A 5,937-nucleotide genomic window follows, 5' to 3' on the forward strand; every position below is an offset into this window, starting at 1 on the left:
CAGAGATGTTACCTAACAACAGTATAATTCCAAAATCAAGAAATTGACATTGATATGGCACTATTAACTAATCTACAGCTCTTATCCAATTGTCCTATTCCTCTACAGAGAAGAAAGGTTTTAATGTCCTGTCTAGGATCCCATCCAGGACCACACATCTGTCTCTTTAGTTTCTTTTCATCTGGAACAGTTCCTTGAGTCATTGTCTGCTATGATTCTGGCATTTCAAAGAACATACGCCATTTATTTTACAGACTGTTTCTCAATTAGGGTTTGCCTGGCATTTCTTCAATAGATTCAGACTGTTCATTTTTGGCAGTAATGGATAATAATCCTTACAAGTAATCAAATAGGAATCCTTGAGTCTATACTATATACATAGAGTAATGAGAGAGAAGGAAAAGCTCTTCTTGACAGTAGAGTCCCAGCTACAAAATATAGAAGGAATGATGAAAATTTTTAAAAATCACCATTTGGTAACCACTACACTAGCCACTGGCTTGGGCAAGAGTCACCCATGGATATTAAAAGTAGTGGGTGAAAGCCTGAAGAGCTCAGAGTATCTCCTCCAAAGATACTTATTAATCAAAAAGTGGAAAATAGCAACTTGATAGTGGAGAATGCTGGTAAACAACCACCTTAACCCAAAGATCAAAGTTAGCATCCACAGAAATGGGAAAGTAGAGAGTATGTGTCTCCTGATATGATGAATGGACAACACCGTATCTCTCTTGTGAAATGAAAAGACATATTCCTGCCCCAAAGACTTTACAATGTTAAAGAACTGTAGTTGGAACCTGGCTGCATTTACACAAAATAGATTCTAAAATCCTTTTCACCTTCACAGATCCCGCCTTGGAAACCTTCCTGGGAGGAGTAGTAATAACTGGATACTGAAGAGACAAACTGTCTGCTTGGATGGAAACTCCTCGGTGCAGACTTCTGGGCCATGTGATACTCCCTGGACATCAGGGACGGTACAGGAATACCGATAGACTGGCCTCCAAGACAGAAGGGGAATAGGAGAAAAAGTAAATCTGTCTTCCCACAATATCAATGGGTAGTGGGCCAGGCTGGAGGAAACACATGAGCCATGTAACTTTACAGGTTACACCAGACCCTTGGCCCTCCTGCTTTTCTGTTGTGCTGTCAAAGCCAAATTTCCTCTTGCCAATTTCTCACACCTTGGCACCTAACCGACAAATGAAAAGACCAGACATCGAGTGCCTCCCAGAGATGTGTCTGGCCTTTTGTTCCAGCTCGGATTGGAGCAGTGCAGGGGGTGGCATCATATTCTCCTCTCAGGTGTTCAAGCCACAGAGGCCAGGGCTTCTTCACACTGTCCCCAGCCTTTACCCCCTCCCTTGACCACACACGCTGCATCACTCCACCACATCTGCATTCTTTTCCATTCCAATTCCATTCTGCCTTTTCACCCTGACACTTTCTGATCCAGAGAGTTTTTGTTAGAAGCCCCACAGCATTGGCTTCATCTGCCAAGAGGTGAGTGAGGAGGCAAGAGGCCAGTGAGACCACAGAAAGGCTGATGCAGCAATGACATCTCCTTCTCACACGTGGGCTATGAGGGCGCCACCAGCTGTCAGTCATCTCTTCTCTCAACTACCATGACTAAATGTTGGTTTCATTTTCTCTGGTATGAATTCGGGTTTGGTTGGCTGCTCTTGAGTGTTGGAAGCAATGAATATGGAGATGCTGCCTTCAGATTCTGGAATCTACTTGTTACAACCTTGAAGCCCTACAGCTCACCTATAGATAGGTTTCAATGACTTCACTTTTCAGGGCAATCATAGAATGTCAGAGTTGGGAGGAATTTTAATTTTATAGATGATATACCAAAACATTAGGTATAGGCAAGCTGTCCACACAAAAGCAAGTTGTATAAACTGGATTGGAGAAAACAATACAACTTGTAATGCCCAGAAACCATTAGTTCACATTGGCTAATTATAAATATGTCCTTAAGGCTCTCTCGTTCAGATTTGCTTCTTCTTAGACTGGCCTCTGCCTCTCACATTTAGAACAGCAAGAAACCACCACTCCCAATATTTACACATACTGTTTTTTTCATCTCTGGAATCTTTTCACGGCTTACAGTTTCATGGAGGGTTTCATGAAGATTTAGCTTTTCCTTTGAACCTGGTTAGCCAGTAAAACAAATATTTTTTCCCCAAAGCACAAATTAAAGAACCTGATTTGTTCCCAGCCAAATTCAGAAGCTTAAGAAAAGCTCCCCCATTCCCTAAAGTTTTCATCTCTGGACTGTCAGCTTCAGGATATAGATTTCAAATGGCTATGGGTCAAAAGTGGTGGAGGTGTGGGAAGGCAGATTCAGATGAATTTGAGTGATTAGAATGAGGTCAGGCCAGAAATGCACCTGAGAACAATTTGCTAATCATTAGTTCTGAGTTTCATCTTCTGGAATTATTGCTTCTTATACTGGGTCAGGGGAGAGGGTATTATTTAGGTGAAAAGGGAAGAAAGAGAAAACAGAAGAAGAGAAAATTTCACCTTTCCATGGAAATATCAGCAGAAAATCTACAGACTCTTGTGTCTCTGCTTGTTTTTTCAGTACAGTGTTTTTTAATAGACCAAAAGAAAATTTTTATGAGGTAATATGTATGTGAATAATGTTTATAGAAGGGGTATTACATGTTAGTCATTATGGACAATTGTATAAATAAACCTGTAAAATATAAACATATTTTATATGTTTATATATATATGTAAAATATATAAACATATAAAAATTATTTTATAGGGCCGTGGACACTTTTCATATCTTTGTTCTAAAACATAGAGAGTTCCAGGGCTGGCAGCTTATTTCTTTGTTAGTATATGCCACTGGAAACCCAAAAGGTGTGGTGGGATGTCATGTGTTTGTTTTCTGGTTTTGTAATTTATAATGATCTGAATGGATTACTTTGAAATGTCTGTTGCTTATGTGTGGGTGTTGTTTGCCCACAAGGAGTTATCAGAGATCCTTTCCACATTTTGTGTCTTAGAAAATCAAAAGGAATTTTCTAGTGAGAAGAAAAATACATAGAAGAAGCCTCCACCGTTGAGTAACTCAGATTTGTACCACTGACAGTGTCTCGTAAGTCCGAGGAAATAGACAGCTTAAGATCAAGGTTGTTGTCTCTCACTTAAACACTGGATGTTGGATAACTTTTCTCCTGGGAAGGAAGCACAAATTTTTGTTAATTTCTTTCTTCACGGATTTGACAAGTTTTAGGGGAAACCAGAAGTCATGGCCCTTAAGCCACCTTGCTTCAGGACAACTCTCCACCATCCATTTTCAAAGAACCATCCATGTATTAATTGTTTGATATGCCATGATTCATTGGCAGACTCAACACCTTTAGAGCCCAGAGCCCACTTGTTTGGATTTGTGGCTCTAAAGAAGTGTTAAGTTTGCTCTACCACTCAGGCTGATCAGAAGCAAAGGGAAAGTGGTGGGGGTGGAGGGGGGGCTCCCTTGTGGAGAGGTTCACTCACACCTCTAACCACCTCTGACCACAGCCGAGAGAAGCCCTGGGCCAGTAGCCAGTGCATGATATGCCATCTACTCTTCACACAGCGAGGGCTCATCATGTGAGAGTGGAGAGGTCACCCCAGTCTCCTTTGCCAAAATTTCATATTGTTCCCAGATATAAGCTTGTGAAATGCAGTATGTGTTTTTGCTCAAAACAATAAAAGAGGTTTATTTTTCACTTAATAGACTCATCCCTCAAGCCTGTTTTTTTTTTTTTCAGTAGCTGACTTGGAGAGGGGAGTACTTTATCATGTATTAAATGTCAACACTGAGCCTTTTATTGTTCCCAAAGGGCTTTGGCTGCTGGCAGCTTCCCTGGACATCCAAAAGCAGGGCTGGGAGGAGAGGAGTGACTTTGTCAGACAGGAATTGCCTATTTTCAGTGGGGATGACTGGGGGCAGAGTGAGTGACACTTCCTTTCCACGGTCACCAGGCTGAGTTCACCTCCCTAGAAGAAATGCTGGTTTGTCAAACCATAAGGGCCCAAGACAGCCTCTAGGCCAGAAACCTTCTCTGCTTGCTTAGTCCACACCCTCAAGAGTCTGACTGCCAGTCACCAGCTAGCTGTGTGGCCTTGGGCAAGTTACTTAACCTCTCTGTGGTTCAAGTTCTTGTCTGGAAAATGGAACTATAATAGCACTTTCCTGACGAATATTAAGGATTAAATGTCTTAAAATATGTAGAGTTCTGAAACAGTGCCTGGCACCTACAAGTGCTCAATTCATGTTTTACCACCTTCATAATATTTGCCCTATCCACCAACCATTTATATTATCATTTACTTAATGTTCTTCTAATTAACTTAATTTTAATCTAAAACTTGATAGAAAACTTTATATCCCAACTGTAAATGGAAGAGTATATCATGTACTATGAATATAAGGTAATAATAAATAGTAATAGTAGCTAATATTTACCAAGTCCTTGCTCCTTTCTGAACATTGAGCTAAGTGTCTTGACTTGTTAAAATCCTCACAACCCTGTGAAGTCAGCACTGTCATTTTACAGAGGAAGACACTGAGGTACTGACAGATTCACAAATTTGCCTGTAGTTACACAATTAGTAAGTGAAGGAGGCAGTTCAGCTTCAGACCCCAGGGTCCTCAGCACTGCTCTATGCTGCCACACTAACAAAAACAAGAGTATTCTACTCACGTGGTAGATGGTGGGTGATTAGTTTCCTATGGCTGCTGTAACAAAGAACCACAAACTGGATGGCTTAGAACAACGTAAATTTATCCCCTCACAGTTCTGGAGGCTGGATGTCCAAAATCAAGATGTTGGCTGGGCAGTGCTCCCTCTGAAACCTCTAGGAGAAGACATTCCTTTGCCTCTCCCAGCTGAAGCTAAAGCTGAAGCTCCAATACTTTGGCCACCTGATGTGAAGAGCTGACTGATAGGAAAAGAGCCTGATGCTGGGAAAGATTGAGGACAGGAGGAGATGGGGGCAACAGAGGGTGAGATGGTTGTATGGCATCACCAACTCGATGGACATGTGTTTGAGCAAACTCCATGAGATAGTGAAGGACAGGGAAGCCTGGCGTGCTGCAGTCCATGGGGTGGCAAAGAGCTGGACACAACTTAGCGACTGAACAACAACTCCTACCTTCAGGTACCCCCAGGCACTCCGTGGTTTGTGGTAGCACCACTCCAGTCTCTGCCTCCATCTTCACAGAGCTGTCTTCTTTCTGTGTGTCTCTACCTCTGTGTCTCGTCTTCCCTTCTTGTAAGGACAATAGCCATATTGGGTTAGGGCCCACCCTACTGACTCATCTTAATTACATTTGCAAGACTATTTCCAAATGAGGGCACATTCACATACACCAGGAGTTAGGACTTAAACATATCTTTGGTAGGAAGGGGTTGGGGGAGGGGCACAACTCAACAGCTGCCCACCTAAGGCTTTGAGTCTGGGGCTAAAGAGTTATAAGTTCTGGAGAGTTGTTCAAAGTCAGCAAAAAGCTGAGGCTGTCTCCTTTATGCAGTCAGGACTGAAGGAGTCAGGACAAAGGAAGGACAGTGCTCCTGTATTACAGTGGTGTTTAGGGCCCCGTCCAGGTCCCATGTGATTCACTTTGCTGTTCGCCTGAAACTAACACAGCATTGTAAATCAACCATACTCCAATAAAAATTTAAAAGTAAGAAAATAAAACAAAAATTAAATTAACCATCTTCTGCCCCATCATCGATACTTTGGGAAAAGAGGCTTAGCACAAGAAAGCCATTTAACAATTCTTCCAGCTTCCCAGACATCCCTTGTGAAAGGGGAAGATGGGGTGGGGGGGGGGGGGGTGGAATTCAACCTTCCAAACTCCAGGCAGGGTGTGGAGGGCACAAAGCTTACCTCTCTAACCTGCCTAACATGGCTGAGCTGGGACAGCAA

At 42.3% G+C, this 5,937-nt stretch overlaps 1 protein-coding gene across 1 annotated transcript in view; it reads left to right on the forward strand.

Annotated features, from left to right (window-relative positions):
* Nucleotides 1-4,324, forward strand: part of SH3RF2 (SH3 domain containing ring finger 2) — a 144,467-nt gene extending 140,143 nt beyond the window's left edge. The window contains exon 11 of the mRNA XM_061151638.1: nucleotides 848-4,324. The gene's annotated coding sequence lies outside the window, so the exon portion shown is untranslated. The remainder of the gene's footprint in view (nucleotides 1-847) is intronic.
* Nucleotides 4,325-5,937: the final 1,613 nt, after the last annotated feature.

This window comes from Dama dama, chromosome 9 (assembly GCF_033118175.1).
Source record: "Dama dama isolate Ldn47 chromosome 9, ASM3311817v1, whole genome shotgun sequence".
Taxonomy (NCBI): Eukaryota; Metazoa; Chordata; class Mammalia; order Artiodactyla; family Cervidae; genus Dama; species Dama dama.